The 19,972-nt window shown below is 41.6% G+C and overlaps 1 long non-coding RNA gene across 7 annotated transcripts in view; it reads right to left on the bottom strand.

The window, feature by feature from the left end:
• LOC102081077 (roundabout homolog 1) overlaps positions 1 to 19,972 on the bottom strand; it is a 221,376-nt gene that overhangs the window by 47,945 nt on the left and 153,459 nt on the right. The window contains exon 1 of one of the 7 annotated variants that reach the window (XR_002056408.2): positions 15,910 to 16,038. The exons of the other annotated variants lie outside the window; for them this stretch is intronic. This is a non-coding gene — a long non-coding RNA (roundabout homolog 1). Of the gene's footprint in view, positions 1 to 15,909; positions 16,039 to 19,972 lie in introns of those variants that run through there. 7 annotated transcript variants of the gene reach the window in all.

Genomic DNA, 19,972 nt, shown 5'->3' with positions numbered 1-19,972 from the left:
AGAAAACTCAGGCACGGCCCTCAACATGTATTCACAGCTTGTCTTACTTGTCTTTGGTATCAAGATACAAAGGAGGAATCACTGCGGTTTAACATTACTGGAAGATTTCTCAACAACTGGTTTGTTGAGGGTGACACAGACACATAAATACAAACCAAGCCATGTAGGGAAATATGCCAGCCTAGCCGATGTGTTTGTGCGTGTTGGATAAAGGCATTTTTATTACACTAGGCCAAGTGATTTCAGTAACTGACACTGGCAGGCAGGGCAGATGGCTTTGCGAACCCTCAGGTGACACACCAGAGGGCTTGTCCGAGCTTGCTCTGGCCCAGCGAAGCTGCCAATGCAGAGGGTTCAATCTCGGCACCTCACCCACTACACACTTTAACACGCACATGTAGGCCTCATGTGCAGCAGTATCCAACAGCAATTATGTCCGTACATAAAGAACACAAACATGTGCTCACACACAGGCGCGCACACATGCACCACATAAAGGAAATTCTGCCCCACAGCCACACAGACAGAGAGGCCATTGAGTGCCTGTGTTTGTTTAAATGGTCATAAGTCTTCTCGTCAGGCTTGGAGAGCGAGATGGCGTTTGGCGAACATGGCAAAAGGCACAGAGGGCAGCAGGGAAGCAGGTTTATGTGAGTGACTGAGTGAGTGAGTGACTTGGCACCTCATAGTTCAATAAACAGTGCCTGTTTGATTGGAGTGCTGGGTGAGCAGGAGTTGGACTAAAATAAAGAGTGTTTCGAGTGCCGGGGCAGCAAAGCCAGGAATGTCAGAGAAAAAAGAAAAGAAAACTCGAGAACAACTCTTTTGGTCCAAAAATGTTGTGAAAAAGGAAAAAAAATAGAAATCCAATAAAGTCCAGATAAGAACACCCACTGCCACAATGCAAGCTGTGAAATAAACATCTGTATAGGATTATCGCATTTTAATTTAATGACTGAAAAACATTGACAAGCTCCTTGTGGATTTGTGAGCTGACAGATCACTCACTGTCTACATATGAAAGTAATTTCAAGGCTGTTTGGAATCTCAGGGAGAGCCTGTTACCTGTTGTGGAAACTGCATCATATATTGTTGGTATTAAATGCACTCAAATCAGTATCAGTACTGGTCAAGCTTAAAAAAAATACCAAACACTTTTCCAAAGCATTATGCTGCTTCCATATTGCTTTTTCCATTCATGGTGGTTTAGAAGTTTCACTCTGCAGTAAAATAATAATGAGGGAGAACGATGGGAGAAACAAGTAAATGAATACACTTTATGAGCAGTGATTTACCTTCACTTCTAACAATAGATCACTTAATCACCACTATTCTGTGCACACCTAACTAGTGGGTTCGTGATTTGTCCACCCTCACTGGACTGTGCTCTACTTTTAAATGTACGTCATCTGAGTAAAACTTATACTTTGTATTCATAATCGTGTCTATAGGTGGAGCTTTGCATCCAGAGGAAGACGAGGAACTGAGAACTGGTGTAACCTAGCTCTCACCACTCACTGTATAGCCCCGAGCCTGTAGCTCTCTGCACACAGATAAAAAAAGAACAGGTGTAACACTATCGTCCACACAAGCAGGTACACCTGTACTGTGTGCTCGCTCATTCTTTGGCTCTTTCTCCCTCTCAAACACAACAGTGACATATTGCAGCCCTGCTTGTCATTTCTCTGAATTGAAGTCTTACTGTGGCTTCTAAATGCTTTCTATAAAAGCTGCAGAATGTAGAACCTAAAAGAATTCTCTAGATTTATTATTATTTATTATTAAGGAAAAGACATTGAAAAGACATTAAGCTTTTAAATTTTTTAAATGTAATTCTTCAGCACTGTGAGCACCAAAAAACAAAATTCGGTTACTTTGTACTCATGGGTAGAGGCAGAAATCTCAAAGATGGATCTCAAAAGCTCAAACCAGATATATGCACAATGAGATACTACTTGATGTAAGTGAGAAAATGTGTTATTTTGCTGCTTGGGTGAACTGATCCTTTATAAACTCTTTTCTCTCTCTCTCTCTCTCTCTCTCTTTGCGTTTATAGTTTCACTCGCTGCTGTTCTTTCTTCTCACCCTGTGCTCAAGCTAGACTGTGCTAGTCTGAGTCTTCACAGTGTAATAGGATTTTACACAACACACAACTGGTGAGGATATGCAGATCACACATTTGTCACCATAGAATGCTCATTATAGTAAATCCCTTTACTTCGAGAAAAGCAGGCGTAAACATGCCAAGAGCCATGGAATATCTCTATCCACAAGTGCCTAAATCCCACTATGTGTCTAACACGGCTTAGTTCACATTGTGTCAGTTATGTTTTCTGACAATATCGCGCTGTGAGCTGCCCTCCTGTCTGTGTGGCCCCAGCAGCTAACCTTCTCCCAGCATCTGCAAAGATGAGAACCTTATTAAAACAATCTTCCCAATTAACATTCCTGGCACTTGGAGCCCCATCCCCCAAGGAGCAGGACCTCCTCAGCCTCTCCTCCTCCAGATCTGACCCCTCCTCATTTCTGTGATGACAAAGAAGCTGTGTAGGACCAAGACCAGCCATGAGTGGTGAGAAAGGGGATGTGAGGCAACTTGTTTTCCTTCCTGCTGCAGAACAGAGATCCGTGTGCTTGTCTGTTTTTACATGTGCATTTGTTTACGTGTTCATCTGTGTGCCGTGTGTGTCAAAACGAGAGGGAAAATACAGTTACGCATAAACTAATTACTACCAATCAGGACAGCATAGTCATCACAAATAATCCTGATTTGATGTGACGTGCAATGACACGGGCTTATTTGCACAGGGTGGAAAACTCATGATCCTGGGCTCAAAGAGGTACTGTAAGATCAGGCTGTCCACTGCAGCTAGCACACATCACAGAAATTACATCCATAAACACAGCATGCTTTCCCGTAGAGTGCCATCTGACCCTTTGTGAGGCCCTGTCAGAGATTTTAAAACACAAACATCTGCTCTAAATCTTTTCACTTCTCTATTATCCTGAGATCTCACAACCAGATAATCATACTCATTCCAATCTCTTGCCCATCTTCCCAAAACAAAGCTATATCAGCTATAACAGCAGAGAGTAATGGACACGGATGCAGAGGTATTCTACAGCAGTGCTGTGCAGCACCGTGGTCAGGGGAATGAGATCCTGATGTTAAAAGAGAGATGTGATGTTTACAGTGACTGAGTTTCTGGCTAAGCTTCATGTGAGTGTTAATGGAAATCACAAATATTAAACAGCTCCTGCTTACCATACGTTGGCTGAAACTCCCATTGTCTTATATACTGAAGCATCTAGTATGTTTATGCGAGTGCTCATGTGCAGGTAGGTGTGTTTGCTTGGGTTTTAGTTCTCCTGACTCACTGTGCTGCCAGTCTGTTTAGACTACGCCTTATTAATGCATGCTTAATGAGATCCAGCATACACACAACTTCACCGGTGCCTTTGTAGCATATGTCAAACACACTAATTCAAAGCTGAAAAGTTAGAATTCAGCCTTTCATCTTAAATTGGTGTAATGGAAATCTTAGCCTAATACCCTTAGTTTCTAATGAAAGTCAAATTTGTTGGAGGTTTAGGAAACAGTAGGAGTGAGCGATTGTTGCAGTGTCTTGGTCGGTCTGAACTATAAACTGGAATTACATCAGTTGCTGTTGCAGAGGTGACTGGGGAGGAGTAATTTGATCGTGGCTGCGTGGAGGGAAACAGTCAGGCACTGAGGAAAATGGTGAAGGAAAAAAAACCCAAAACACTAGGGAGTCCAATGTAATGTTACAGCAGATCTCTTAGCCTTTCGTCATGGCCACTTTCATTTCCAACATCCCGATCCCTCACCAATCACTTTACCAGGCACAGAGGAGATGGGGAAAGAGGAAAGGAAGAAGGAAGAGCGACAAAGACAGGAAGAGGTTGTAGAGGTTAAGTAAAAGTCGGGAAGTGGGGGTAAGGGGATAGAGATATAGGGCACAGGAATGTTAAAGAGGGTGAGACAAAGCAAATGAGGGTACTGGTATCCAAACATGTGCTGCAGCTCCAGAGGGGCACATCTTTCTCTGATCAGTTGCCGTCCCCATTTCAATGGTTTCCACATGGACCCTAAACTTTCCCAGATGGACCCTGAGAAGATGAAAAGATGTCCACATCATATCTAAGAGGAGATCTGTTACAGTGGGAAGTGTTGCCGAAAGGAATGGAATGAGGGAATGCTGTCGGATACGGTGTGCCAAACAGAAATATAGAGTTGAAATTTCATCTTTAGCACTTGCCTACCAAGTGCGTACTCCTATGTGATCGCTGCCAGATACTTTGGTGCTATAGCTTTTCACTACGCTTGTCAACTTGTCCAACATGCAATATCAAGCTTTGCTGATACCAAAGAGAAGGTTTTGTAAATGTGCCAGAAATTAACCTGATCTCTGTGAAATTGACAATGTGTAAGGGTTCAAGACTGATGTTAAGTCCCCCATTTTCCATATTTCAATTTTCACAGGATTGAGCGCGCAGACAAAAGAAATGTTTTGTCATAGTTTTTCTCCTTTGTTTTATGGGATACTTTGCTACTGTTAACATGCCTGAAACATCCTACTGAGCTGATTTATGATAGTCTCCCCAGGGTACAAAGCCAAGCCCCGTAGAAGTGGAAATTTAAGGCTACTGCACTCACAGAGTTGGCGCAGTAGCCTTATAGTAGATTTATAGAGGTGGGAGCAGAATCTTTTCCACCTCTGTGGCAATGCATGCCTGTTGCATAGACTGAATTTTCAAGCTTGGTACCCTGAGACGAGAACAAAGCTGAGTGTCGCAGTGTTTTCTGCCTAAACAAATTTTATGTGGGGAGTTTGATTTTGTTAATTATATTTTAACTGAGGTCATTCAGAGTTAGTCATCTTCATCTTTTTATCACAGACAATGCATAAACCTCATTTTTCACAAAGAAGATTTGTTTGACTTTTTCCTAAATATAATTTTCAAGAAAAATATATCTGATTAAAGAAAACAATAAGTGCCTATTAAAATCACATGGTTTAACATCATGTTTACATTTGTCCTGTAAAATTGTGACACCTACATGATGTGACACAAAGTTATAAAACCACATGCAATAAAGCTATTAAGTGATTCGTAATTGGAAATTCTCGAAATAGAAAATGTAAGAGGGAAAATTGCTCAGAGATGATAGACATATCCTGGCCTCATTGGGTGACAGCAAAGGATAATACTAAATACTGGTCTCATATCTTTTCAGCCCCATTCCCTGCAGGCTTTCTTTGCAATACAGTTGGAGATGAGTCTTCAAAACACTGACATGTGAAAAATTCATCTATGAACATCTAATCACACTAAAGAAATTTCCTCTGGCAGTTATTCCTTTTGGGAAGAAGAAAAGCCGTGACAAGGATGGTATAAAACCCATCAACTGTACAATGTAATGGACTTATTAAAGATCAGGGATGTTTCAATTGTCTTTTAATAAGGGCAGCTTATCCTGCTGGTTCTAACTTTCTGTTGTTGTTTTTGTCATTTTCCTTTTGTTTTCTAAATTGTTTCTTTGATTTTCTGTCTTTATTAATCATTATTAATCATAATCATAATTAATCAGTATTTCATTTATGCCTTTAATTTGAAACACTGAAAGCCTTTCTTCTCTTTCCTCATCTTCTGAACTATTTTGCTGACAGACAACAGAAGCAGCAACCTCTCTTTCACCTCTTCATTAAAAAAAAAAAAAAAAAAAAAAAAAAAAAAATCCTACTCAACACGGATGCCATTCCCAACATCCAAAGGCATGTGGTCAGCCCAAAGCCCCCATGCATCATAGACAAATTATCCTGAAAGCAAGAGAGGAGCCCATCTGGTGCAGAGGAGGGGCAATGAGCAAGAGGAAAGGAAATTTAAGAAATGAAGGAGAAAGAACTGGTCGGCCGATAAGAAGGATAAGGGAATGGAAGGCAGAAAGGCAGAGGAGTGTTTGGGGGGGTGGGGGGTGGGGGTGGCAGATGTTTGAATTTTCTGCCAAAAGGGAGAAGCAAAGATGCATGAGCTGGACAGCTAAAGCACCAACTGGGGTGTGTTGTACAAATGAGTCTGTGAGAGGCAAGAACTGGTGAAATAAGAGTTCGTGTGAACACCATTTAAATCTTGGCAGTCTGGATTATTTAAGAGAGGAATAAACACTCAGCTATAGGTGAAATATAACTAAAAGACATTCAGCATGGTGGCATGCTGTGTATTGCCGGCTGCTAGATGAGGAGCGCATTTGAGGTCAGAAGCCATGTGTACACACACAGCGTTGTGTTCAAAGCTGCCAGGTTGCGTGGTCAGTGATACAACTCATTAGCACTTGCTGACCCAACTGCTTCAGTGTACTAATAGAGCAGTGGAGCTGCGGTGTAAAACAAGCAAACACGAAAACTCTGAAACTGTCCCTTGGCAATACAGAGCGTGTGATTGTGAAATCAACAAGCAAGACAAGAAGCCCCCACAACCATCATCCGCTCCCTCAGTATCTCTCCAACAAACTAAAAATCTCATTTGCAGAGGTAAAGACTCAGCGAGCAGATAAACTACCTCCGTTCCTACCAGCTTTCCTGAGATAAGACCTAACATCTAACATGCCTCACAAAATACTGCCACCGCCTCCCCGTGGAGGTAATCACAGAATAAACCCATGTTTAGGTTTTACCAGGCACAAAAAATGCCAACAAACCTTTGATAAGAGACCGTACTGCCAAAAAGCTACATTGTGCTCCAAAAAAAAAAAAGAAAAAAAAAAAAAAAATCGGGGCCAGGATGTGACAGGGCTTGTTGCCCTCTGGAGCGCCAGATGAAGGCAGTTTGTTGTGGAGAAAAGCAAAATAATTCAGAGGAGTTCATATTATGTGGGTTAGACCTGCCGGGAGGCAGAAGCCATAAGGGTGACATCAATAAAACATTCCTTCACTATTTTGCTTGAGCACAGGGATTTTGGCATAGTGCAGCTTAAATGCAATATGCAACACTGGAATTGGACAATACAATATCAGCCTGACAAAGGTTGACGGTTACTTATTTTATCTTGGTACATTGGTGTTACGTTGCTACAACAAGCAGCATCTGGGTGACATTAGGATTCTGTCCCAACAAGAAAAGTTAGCATGTGACGTTTTATGACAGTGGCCAATTGGAGCTTCCTTTGAAACACGCTGACTCAAAAGAAGTATGGCCCCCTAGCAACTAGTTTCAGATCAACTACAAAAAACACGATGAGAAAGATGATATTACACAGCTGGTGTTCAACAGCACAAAATACTGTGCAGTTTGATCCTGACACAGCACAGCCAGAGCTGCAAAAGCAAATTGGGAGTCTTCCTTCCCTGTAATTTGCATCTTTTTGAAATGTGGGATGAAACAAGCAAACCTGGGTCACATTATGCTGGGAGAAAAACTCAGCTAAACACTGCACATATTTTAACTTAGCTAAAAACAAAACATTACATTCCCTTGCAAACAACTGGATCTGCCTGCAATTTTTGAAGTGATTGCAAACACACAACCCTCCTGCAGTACCAGAGACCATATGCCTTCTATTGTTTGAGTCCCCACCATGCTGTCTGTATCTGGGAGAGATAGCATCTCTGTAGAGCGCCGTGGCTTTCAGAGCCTGTGGGAGGCAGCACACCTGCACAACAGAGAATAGCAAACGCTTCTATGGATTCTGGGAGTCTTTGAAGTGGCGATGGATTCTAGTTCAATACCCAAGACCCTCTTTTATCACACAAATCACTCTGTGGTTTCAGTGCGCATTCTTTGTCATGAGAAATGGCTTTGAGACAAGTCAACTGGAGCTTTTAGGGATGTTGAACTGTTTGGTTGACCAGCTATTGAGACATGAGAGAACGCGTTCACACGGAGCATACACAAAAAGTCAAAAACACTAGGATCTCTGAACACCAAGGTCGGCTCACTCAAATTTTTATTGCACAGTTAATTTGCAAAGGTTCAGGTATCAAAACAGAGACAGTGTAAATACACACATCGGGTAGAGACTAATTAATGGAAGATGAACTGAGAGTTACAGTATGTTTGGGTTGGAGAGGGAAAATACCACACACACACCGTATCAGAGTATCACAGCTACATCTCCAATATCTACCTTCAGTCTCTGGGCTTTTACTGGCATCCTGAGTATAAACTAGCTGTGAAATATGACATCATAAAAAGCAGTCAGTTTTTCAATCGTGAAGAACCTATGAATTATTCAGAGGGAACTACTGGCAATATTTTTCCCCTCTATCTAGATGCTTCCATCCTTATTGCATAGTTCTCTCTGCTTTTCATCTCTGACGCTCTTTTTAACTTTTGTATATGTGTCAGTTTTTGTCTCATTTGTGCATCTCTCTCAATCCCCGTATACTGAAATGACTAGCGTAACTGCGGAGTGACGATGACAGAAGAAAAATGGAGCAAAGTCTGGAAAACATGAGAACACCGCATTGTGAATGACTGGTGTTAAAGTGGACACCTCACCCTTTGACAGATCTACAACAAAGTTAAGTGAGTGGAAACCCCGACTAGTAAACAGAGACATCTCGAGCACGCCAGACGATGTTCCAGTGTCAGCTCTGTCATCATGTGGCTAAAAACCCAGCCAGTGTTGTCCTTGCAATCCCAGTGTCTGACCCTCCATCTGTCACCATCTATTTTACCATACCTCCTTAACTACACACCATGAGCACGAGGCCCTAGAAGTAACCCTCTTACTGTACATCACAGTGGTTTACTGTGCTCGCTTAAGCATGATCCAGTAGGAGTCTCTGGGGAGTGAACCAGTCACATGACAGCATCTTCCCTCGGTGGTGACAGATAAGGCCATACTGTATGTCTTTGCACAGTGATGAGTAATGATCTCACTGGGGTTCTTTGTCCCGTATCCTATTTTCTATCCATACAGTTCTGTATAAAAAGATGAAGCACATTTCCCGTTAATGGTCCAGCATCAAAGCGTGCTGCTGATATCACTAATTAAAACCATTAAATCTCAAAATACCATAAAACATTTGAGGGTAAGAGAGTGCTTGGGCTAAAGGTCAAAATTTTTAGATTTTTTTTTACTCATATTTAGACAAAACATTATTTGTTCTCAGTGGCTGGTGCTGGGTGTTTTGTGCAAAATCAGTGGGGTGAGGGGAGGGGTTATTTTTTTAATCCAAATTTGGACACCACTCAAATTTTTCTTTTCAGCTCGTTTGCATTTTGACACCAGCTTGAACTTTACACTGAAATGAGTGGATATTTTCTTGGCTCATTTCCAGTTACACATTTTGGACTGGAGTCAGGGTTGCTAAGGAAATGTTTATTATGTGTGTTTGTTATGCATTTATGTTTCCGGATTTTCACTAATTGCTCCCTCATTTAATAAAAAACGATTACGGGGCCAGATGTTGAGTATGTTGGACAGTAATGAAGATTATACAGATACAGTCTATGAAAACTTAACTTCCTGATCCAAAATACATTACTTTTATATAATAACAATAATAATAAAAAAAACCACAACTTGTAGGAATAGATGAGCCAGGACATCCATTTCAACTGGCTACACAGTCCGATTCTTCCATTGTTTCACTACAGATGCCACATGGATATGCAAGCACACATACTGCATTACATATACCACACGTGTAACTTTAACACCGCTGTGAAAACGCAGCTGTGTGCACCACTAATGTACTCCAAATTATGTCCTTGAAAGAGTTACCACCACTAACAAAAGCCATTGTTTAGAATGGCTGGAGTAAGGACTGGCAGTGATCAACTTGAATGGTGTAGTAAGAGCAATCCATGGCCACTCCACATGAGATAGAAGAGCACTGCCCAACCTGAAGAGGCCCTCCACCTTCTCATCTGTCCACTAAAAGCCCTCTGTCACTGCTTCATGCATGTATCCTCATCCACCCACGCCCCGTATGAGGCCATAATGAGCCCTGGGCTAATGCATAGAAAAACACAATTAAAGTCAAAATGGACACCTCCCCACTCCAGTCCATGCATGAGCATGCAAGAGAGCACTCTCTGTGTTGATGTGTTTATGTATCCTACAATGTGAGCTTGACCACTTGTGCTTGTGTACTGTCCGTGTGTGTGTGTTTGCTGTAAGAAGCCAACAGAGCCGACAGCTCCAGCCAGCAGGCCTTTGAACTGTGGCCTGAAGGCCCAGCAGAAGATAGCAGCACTGGCTTGTAGTTAGTCCCTTTTTTGGCGCAGAATCCTTGGCAGGTCACTATAAAAGGCCACGTGCACATGGACCTGATCCAATATGCATTGCTTTGTTTGATCTCTCACTTGGCACACACACACAGAGAGGGAGAAAAGTCCCTGTAGAAGATCCATGAAAGTGACCTGAGGGAGAGTCCAGCAGTGTGCTTCACTGTAGTCAAAGAAATCCAAGTCCAAGATTTCCACTCTGAAAGGCCAACTCCAGCTCCCAATAATAGTTTGACAGAAGCAATATTTGCTTCCAACTGCACTGTATGCGAGTTAAACTGCCTACACAATGGTACATTTATTATGGCCCTGATATATTTGTCCTCGTCTTTCTCTTTTTCTGTGAGCCAAGAAGAAAAATCATTCTTGGTTTCTCTGCTTCCTTGCCTTTTCCCATTTCTGTCACAGCTATTATTTCATGAAATCTGACTCCTGGTATTCAGTTTCTTTTCAATTTCCTTTTCAGCAAAGCCCGACCGTTCCCTCCTCCCATGTCAACCATGTCTTAGTGCACATCACAATGTGCCAAAAATATCTCCGTACCAAGAAGCAATCTTAAAACTACATTCAGCTACATTTGTCATTTCATTTCAGGAATGAGCTTTCATGGAAATACAAAAAACAACTCATCTGAAGAATTCAACTTGCCTTTGTTCTACATCTCATGTTGCTGTTTGTTTACTCATCTGAGTGTGTTTGACCACTTGTTTTGGACAGTCAACAAGAGCTCCACAGACTTCTACTGAGTCCCAGACAGCCATCCTTTCCCCAAGGATAATATACACTCTTATGTAGAAGAAAAAAGCAACTAATTGACCAGAAATCAAAGCTAATTGGCTCTGTTTAGCCTCTTCCTGTCCCATAGCAGTATGGACACTGGGGAAATACAATCTGGCCCTATTCACAGACTACCACCAACAAAGAAGCTGTAATAACTAGTGGAAGTGTGATACTGGATTCTATTGGTATCTGCAGGGTGTGGTGGCCCCTGGCTGAGCTGTTGGCCACTATTGACTTGCTGACCTGTGTCTGCCAAAAGCTGCCTGGGAGGATATTTCTATCAGCTTCCGCCATGAGAGACATTTAGACTTCTGTAAGTTCCGTGGATCGTTTTCTTGATTTATCTCGGGCATTATGCTGTAACACATCTTTAGTGTGCGCATTATGATTTGAATTTGGTGCATTTACTAATCTTTATCAACAGTAAGATTTACATGAAGCAAGCAGACTTCTCTGCTTCTACTATGTTCATGCCGTGTGTTTCAGTGCTCTGGCAACGTACAAGCTAATTACATGATTATATATCCACCGGCTGTGGCAGCCGCAGTGGAAATAAGGGAGCAGACGAAAGTACCTTCATCCGATAGCCACATTAGCTGTCTGTTAAGTTATCATTAAGGTAGCGCCTAGCAGCTATGGCTAATAATAAAATGGTAATGTTAATGTGGGGGCTAGACACCAAGCGCCATCAATCCTGCTGTCTGTAATGTTATAATAGACGGTGTTCATTTACGAGGATAACACAATTATTGTGCCCAAAAACTATTATGTTTCTCTTAAATCCCACATGAGCTGAGAAAAGTCTACCAGCAAGAGGACAGCAACGAAAATGTGGAGCCAAGTTACCAGAAGCACAGCACTGCTTCAGACAGGTTAAAAATACTGTTTTTGTTTTTGGCACCAAGATGATTTTTGTTTATTTATTTATTTTGCGCTAAATCAGTCGACTTTAAAAAAAAGATGTCATAGATGTTATAAAAAATGGTTCTTGATTTTTTTGGGTCATTTTTGCCCCACATGGTAATGAAAATTGTACTGAATATTTTCTTGGGTATCAGTATCGAGATTGAAATTCTAGTATTGTGACAACCTGACTTGATATTAGAAAATAAATTATCAAAAGGTGGAAATACAATATTATGTGTCAAGCAGTATTGACTCCCTGTGAACATGTTTATAATACATTCTTGAAAAGTTAGCCTCTTTTAAGGCATGCACTCCTGTTCAACAATCTGTTGTGTAAATGAACACAATGTTAACTTTTCCAGAGATTTCACACCAACAATCTCAGCAGGTCAGTCCTTGTGAGATTCATGAATCACATGAAAAAATGACAAAAGTCTGTCAGGGAGACAGAGAAAGAGAAAGAGAGATCCAGCTTTTAGCAGCAACAAGATCACTAAACCTTTGAAAGTATGGTTAAACTTAAGTTGGTACGTGCAACAGCTGCCTCAATTGCAATAAGTTTTTTGTGCATAAGGCAAAATCTCACATGCACACCGTGGTGCTCTCAGTCATGCTCATTTAGTCTGTTCAATTGACGTCTCGAGGAACATTAACTAAAATTTAATGTCCCCACCACCACACTTCTAATAGCAAACACAGAATATTCTCGATTGTAAATTTGTTTTAGTAAATGATGTATGCATTTCCCAAACACAATGATGTGGTTTTATCTCAGCCATAAAGCAGAAGAAAAAGAGGCGCGATGTACTCGATTTCATCTCAGAGGTAGAAGGGCAGATAATCCACAATAAACAGTGATGGGTCATAAAACAAATGAAGCAAGCCTCAAATGCTGCTTGCACTGCTGTGGCTACATGACCTACATCTGTAAAGTGGAGGAATGCCGATCCTTATCTAATGTAGGATAGAGCTGGAGGGCAGTTCATCTTGGCACAAAAACCTCACTGTTATTCACCATAAACTTTCTATTCACAGTGTGTTGAACTACAAGAGAAAACCCTCAGAGTTGCTGAGTGTACTTTAAGTATTGCAGTGATAAAGATTGATTCATGTTACATTCTATAAGGACAGCCATGAAGTATCCGATGAGAGCCCTGGCAGGGTTACATTAAAGGCATTCCAGTGAACCCTAAGCTCTCCACACCACAAGATCCCAGTTTCTGTTTCTCCCTTCCAGACAAATGCCAAAGTCATTGTTTTTTCTGAGCCTGCTTTTCGGAGGGAAAACTCAATCCTACTGGCTGCCAGTGTCACCAGTGGCCCCTTGTCCTCCCCTGTCATTCAATCCCATCTCTCCTCCTTTCAGGAATGCACTTCAGTCATTCTTTTGTACTCGCCTTCCCTTTTTCTCCGGACCACGGTGCCCTAGGCAGTCTGGGGGCAGTGTGTGTGTTTGGTTGCCCCAGATCTATTCATCCTCTCTGGTGAAACAGGATACAGTGACCTCCTCTGTGTCCGGTGGTCCCCATCCCAGGCTCCTGTCTGCTAAGTGTCAGAGATCGGGAACTTGTGAGAGGAGACGAGGTAACTCAATGGCTGATCAGGAGGAAAGCCAAAAACGCACGCCTGTTGGGCATCACAGAAAGATGATACTGGATCAGAGTGAATAGACCAAAAGTAATATCAGTTTATGTTAACACTCTGGACCGAATTCTCAGAGCCATCTGGTGTGCTGTCCTCTTCTGACTCCCTTGGAGAAAGCCATATATCTAGGTTCCAAACTGTGACTCATAAATGATGCAGAGTGGTGGAATATGCCATACTGTACCTCAGCAGGGGACATACACATAGATGTGTTGATTTCAATGCCATTTTACAACACTGTGTCATACGTTAATGCTACTAGCAAACCCCTCCCTTCCCATTATGGAACAAAAGTGGGAGCATTTTAGGAAAGGTTCCTTCATTATACAGGGGAATACATGACACCCCCTACCTCACGAGACATGACAACCTCTCTGCACCTCACATTAGCATAATCGACTTTTACCACGTGAGCTGCAATTTGTCTGGAAAATCTTTCCCCTACAGGTTCATTATTGAGAGTGTGTCCATTAAAAATAACTGAATTACCATCACAATTGGTTCACCATAAGGTACAGTGTTGGCAGTCTTTGAAAGAGTAATTGGATCCATTAAGGCAGGAAAAAAAACGCAAGAGCCAGTAAGATGCATGTTCTTTTGTGTTCAGTGTGCGCAAATGTGTGCGTCAGTGTCTGTGTAAATGCCACTGCATGTCAGTTCCTCTCGGCTCTCTTCTTCTTCTACTTCTTCTCCGCAAAGGTAGATTGGGACCAATTAAGATAAAGTTTCATAATTAAATTTAGTATTCTTTAGAGCATATAATGTAGGCAGCGATTTATTATAATGACAATTTTCAACAAGAGATCCTCCAAACAGAAATTTGAATGTCTCTCCACTAGTCACAAGGATGTTTCTGGCAGTACAAACAGCCACACGGAAGAGTCCCGCTGTATTGATTTTTATGCAAACTAACTTTAAAAATGGAATGGAAATTTAATTTATATTGCAAATTTCATTACACATAAATGCGATATGCTTTACTTAACAATAGAAATAAAAGCACAACCATAATAAAACAAGTGACAGGCAAAATAAATGTAAGCATGGTTGAAAATCTGAAGAAAAATCTAGAAAAAAATACAATGTACACCATCACAGACTTGTGAAAGGAGAAACCATTATGAAGTGCTGGCCTGTTACATACTGTCAGCGCAACTTCAAAGCCCCTTTGTATTGATTCTCCAAGTCTCTCGAACTCTACTGGAGGGATGGAAGACTATCCTTACAGAAGATTTTCCTTCATTTGGCGCTTTAATGATGGTGCTGGAAAGCCCTAACATCTAAGATCTCCATCCATAATCTCCCAGAAGTATTCGCTTGGGTTCATGTTTGATGACTCTGAAGGCCATAGCATATGATTCACATTACTTTCTTATTCAAACTATCGAGTGAGTGAGCTTGACCTTTTAAAGGACACTTTTCTGTCAGTGTAGAAATATTTCACAATATGATTATGGTGATAAAACTGAAATTTGCATTTACCCATCCCTCATAGAGCACAACTGCACCCAAACCATGCCAACAAATGGACTGCACAGCATAAACACCTAAAATCTGGGACTCTCCACCAGTTGCTCTTAGAACTGAAGAAGCTTCTCAGATGAGAGGTGAAACATCTTCAAGAAACTCATAAAGTCCAGTCGTTTTTCTTTCCAAGCTCCTTAGATTACCAAGACCTGGATGACAGAGTACCTTCACAAACAACAGCCTAATTCCTTTACTATAAAGGTAAATGTTTTTCCATTAGTCTGTCACTCAACTGTACATCCCGAGCCTTCATTTATATTTATTTATTTGTTATATAAACTTGAGGATACAGGCTGAATTCATACAATGTTTTGATGAATATTGCAGTGCTTCTGCAGAAACACCTGTGTTGTCTGCTGACTCACAGAGGATAGCGTGTACAAATAAGAGCAGGCAAGCAGGATGATCCATGAGAAAACTGGTCTCCCGTGTAAAGCACCTCAGTCATGCGAATCCATTTACAGTTTAGCCTTAATAAAAGGCTCTTTAACTTTGCCGCACCCAGTATGCTGGACAACTTATCTAGCTAATGTTAACAAGCTGAGCGGGAGTTGTGCTCCGTGATCAATCTGGCCACAGCCAGGAAAAAGCTCCACCAAACAGCCTCTGCCTTATGATGAATGAACAAACCAGCAATAGTCCTTGAAACATGAGGGTAACTAGAAAGTGCCACAAACCAATCTGTCTCAATTGTGTTCAGCTGCCTGTGATTTCTGTGGGTCTACGCAGGAATGTGTGTGCGTCTGTGTGTGCGTCTGTGTGTATGCCAAGAATAAAATGCTGTAAAGCCATTACCTGTCTGAAATGGTGGCCCAATTATGACAGTCTCCTTCAGCATGCAGCCTTGCAAAACCAGCCTCCATGAAATTGATTACCTGCACACCTGGACCTCATTTGAGACTATTTTTCCCTCACTCCCCCTGACTCTGCTGGGACCCTGTTCATTTCCAACAACGGGGGAAAAATTTTTTAAGGATGCATGCATAACAAAGTATTTGTATATTAATCGACCAATGCAATACCATGTTGAAAGAGAGAAAGTGCAAAAGGGAATTAATTTTTGCTGAGATGTGAGAAAAAACCCCCCCATTTAAGACAAATGGGTAGAGAAAATGAGAGGGTGAGGAGGAGCGATACAGGGCAAGGAATGAATTTAGAGATACTGAATAATCACCTGACTCCCAGTGTTGCCCTCCCTGCTGCTATCATTAGCAACCGCAGGTCTTTTATTCCCTCATTCTAGTTTGTAATTCTCTTTTAAAAGAGTACCCGCTCTGATTCAGATTGACCTCCTCCATTGGGCTCAAGGTTACTGGGGTAGGCACAAGGACACCGCTTTGAGAGAAACAGCAATGCTTGTCTGCCACTGAATAAATAGAGACGTTTTATGAGTGCTGGTGACAGTAAAACTAAATGAGATGACAAATCTGCCAGTTGGGTTATGCTGAAATGTATTTTATTGCTGAAGTAAAGATGAATGCTTAGAGGTTTTACAACAGTTAATAATTTTTTCCCAGATATACAAGTGTATCATGCTCTTATTCCATGAGATAATATTATATATATCTGCCATACTGAGAAATAAATTCAATGGTTGTTAGTGATGGCACTTCACTGTGGCTGCTCTTCTCATTTTGGTTCCCTTTTATTTGGTCTTTGCACCTCTGCTTTGCTTCTTTGAGGTCTGCTATAATGAGGCCTCAGTTCTCATTGACCGATAAGGTTGGGAGGTGGAGGTAGAAGGGGTGGGGGCTAGTTGGTGCTGCTGTCTTACTCCCTTATGGCTCCTGGTAAAAAAAAAAAAGTCCATTTGTGTTCTGCTGTTGACCTCAGTCTCTCAGTGGGAAAATCTCTGGGGACTCCCTCTGCTCTCCATCTCTCCATCTTTTTTAGCTATCCATTCTTCTCTTTATCATCCACTGCCCAGTAGCAATGCATTTCTGCTGATAATGTTACAAGCCTTTTCCCCTCACAGGGATACCTTTATGGGGAAGTGGGATGACAACCTAGTCAAGTAAAATTGCACACATATGGCTTATATCATTGGCAGTTTTAAAGAAACCACAAAGTTGAGTTACTTATTTTTTTCCTGGGTCCCAGTTTCTAGCCTCATCTTAGTTTTTTCTTAGATGGACTCCAGGGATTGTCTGAACTCCCACTCAATGAGCTCAAATGTGGGTGGATTTAGTCTTGCCTGCTGGCTGCAGTTAGAGCAATGCTTGGTTGCATGGTGCTACAACCGCAATACAGGGCTGTCAGGTTTGTGCAATGGCTATGTTAATACTCAAACAACTAGGAACACAAAGTAGCGTTAGTTTCAAAACAGGATGGAAGAGGGAAAAATTCTGAAATCTGAGGTGGTGAATGTAGCGAAGCAGTCACGCTGTGGTGGGTCCCGCATATCTGTAGCTGGTGAGCAAGCCCGGCGTACGGATGACTGCGAAGCAACCTCTCCTGTATCTCTTGACTGTTGTTTTGCATTCTTCATAATTAGAAGTGCCCAAGCATGCTAGACATTCCTAATAGAGGTGTTTTACTCTTGTGGCTGACACCATCACTCAATCTGAAGCCAGTGGTCCTTTCCCAAAAGGTCAACAGCGCTGTCTTCCCCTCTTTCAAGCTGCCTCCTTCCAAGAGATGGGAGGCCCACGCGTCAGAGGGACAAAACCACACGCCGCCTTCTTTTGTTCCAGTGCTCCTGTTTTACCTCTGTGAACCCCAGGGCTGGATACCAGTTAAACCTAGCTTCTCTATAGTGACAGACGACTCCGCTGCTCTCTATACCAATGAAGACGAATGCTACGCATGAATTATTAAGGGCCGGAGCAGTTCAGAATATTTTTATATTGAACGTCTCATGAATAATTCCAGCAAGGCTACACCAAAATGAATTACCTTGTTCTTAATGTACTGCAAGGAGGTGCTACTCTTTGTCTCCAGGTAGTGGAAAAAGATGCTGGATGTAATATCTTGGACATAAAAATTCATCTCATACTGGTATTTGGTATTGTGAGTGAGGCGAGAGCAACCTGGGCTGTGATGTGTTTGGACAGTGTGGGATTGTATATTCCCTTTGATCTAGTGGTCGAAGATGGGTCCACCGAGAGACTCACACTGGGATGCGAAGTATATGGAATGCAGAGGGGGCTAGAGAGAGGCAATGATTGGGAGGGGAGGGATGGGGTTGCATGTCCAATTATCTAGCAGCCAAGGAGAGAGGGAAGCTGGCCAATTAGAGGAAAAGGGGAGAGACCTCTGCCAAAGACCCCAGATATACCCCACCGAGAGAAAGACCGACAAGCAGACAGAAAAACACAGCCTACAGAGACATAAGCAGAAACTGAAAAGTAAAAAAAAAACTAATAAAAAGAAAAAACAGAGCAGGGTAGATAAAATATATTTCTATTATACTGTCTTGGGAGGTGAAGGAAAGGCAAGCTGAAGATGAAATGATTTTTTTCCCTCATTGCTGCAAGAGAGTATTGTTGCATGGTTTCTGCTTAGGTTTACAATACTGAATACTTTATTATGATAAGCTCAGTTCGGCTTGTGTTACATGAATTCATTGAATTTGGTTAAAATCAGATTTCACTTGTTATTCATTTTCCAGAAGCATTTCAGGAATTTGTTATTTTGGTCGCTGCTGGTAGTGCTCGTGTATGATGAATACTATAAAATAATTACTATTTAGTACACTGTGCTGCTGTCAGTTTGGGTAAAATGATGATTACAACCCTACAGAAACTGCAGCCAGCCAAATCCCCAACTGAAAAACACTTAACGGGATTATAACTTAATAAAAAAATGTCACATATCCACCCTTATAAAGCTCTGAAATGTGTGTGCCGCTGCAAGTGTTTCCTATAATTTACAGTGAGGCTGACTATAAATCATCTTCTGTCTTAAAGAAACTTGTCAAAGTGACTTGGAACTAAATCCAGGTGTAAACAAAGAGAAAGTCAAAGTCTGTTTTTTACTAAGACAATGCCACCTTGTCTTTCTAAAGATGCAATTCCCTGTCAAGACAAGAAAGGCTCTTGGAAGAAAAACCCTCGAGCACATCTGGAGCAGAGATAAATGGAACAATTAAGGATCATCCATTATCACCTTCTTATTAGGGAGGTCAATGACTTTTTGAGTCTCAGAACATGATTAATTGTTCACTTTACCAGCACTTAAACTCTTTGAAGGGCTTCCATTTTGAACTAATTTGATATTTCTTGTTATTTCAAGTTTTGCTCAATTTCAAATCCACACTGGGTTTTTTTAAGATTAATTGTAGCAGAGGATTAACTCAGTTAACATGTTGTGTACTGTGCAAGCAAAAACATGACAAGTGAGGATCAAGGATTGCTCAACTAACTTAGTCACGCACTGAAAACAAGCATGATAAAACTCACCTCAAAACCACAACACTTAAAAGTCCTCAGAGCTCAGAAACTTCATCTTACAGTTAAGACTACCAGTATTTGTGGCAACTCATAAACCGCTTAGCTACCTTCAAACTCAGTCAGTTACAATTGCTTTCTTTGTCTCTCATCTCTGTGCCACTGGAATACAGAATGATTGCTCACTCACTTCAGGAATGTCTGGTGACTTCTCAATGTCTCATTTAAGTCTAAGCAAATTGAGGGGTTTTGAGCTAAACAGCACTGCGCTCCGCGGCCAAGTCAAGTCCAAACAGCGGATCCTGTCGTTTCAGACCAACTGTATAATTTCTGACACCACAGGAATGGAGCCACAACTCTAAACTGAGACAATGGCTGTTTGCTTTGAAAGGCGCGCAACGCTGCCCAGAAGTCTGACTGCCATTGTACGATCACACTCTTTGATAACAGGAAATCGTCTTCACCGCAAT

Source organism: Oreochromis niloticus, linkage group LG14, assembly GCF_001858045.2.
Source record: "Oreochromis niloticus isolate F11D_XX linkage group LG14, O_niloticus_UMD_NMBU, whole genome shotgun sequence".
Classification (NCBI taxonomy): Eukaryota; Metazoa; Chordata; class Actinopteri; order Cichliformes; family Cichlidae; genus Oreochromis; species Oreochromis niloticus.
This window is presented reverse-complemented; position numbering and strand designations above follow the sequence as displayed.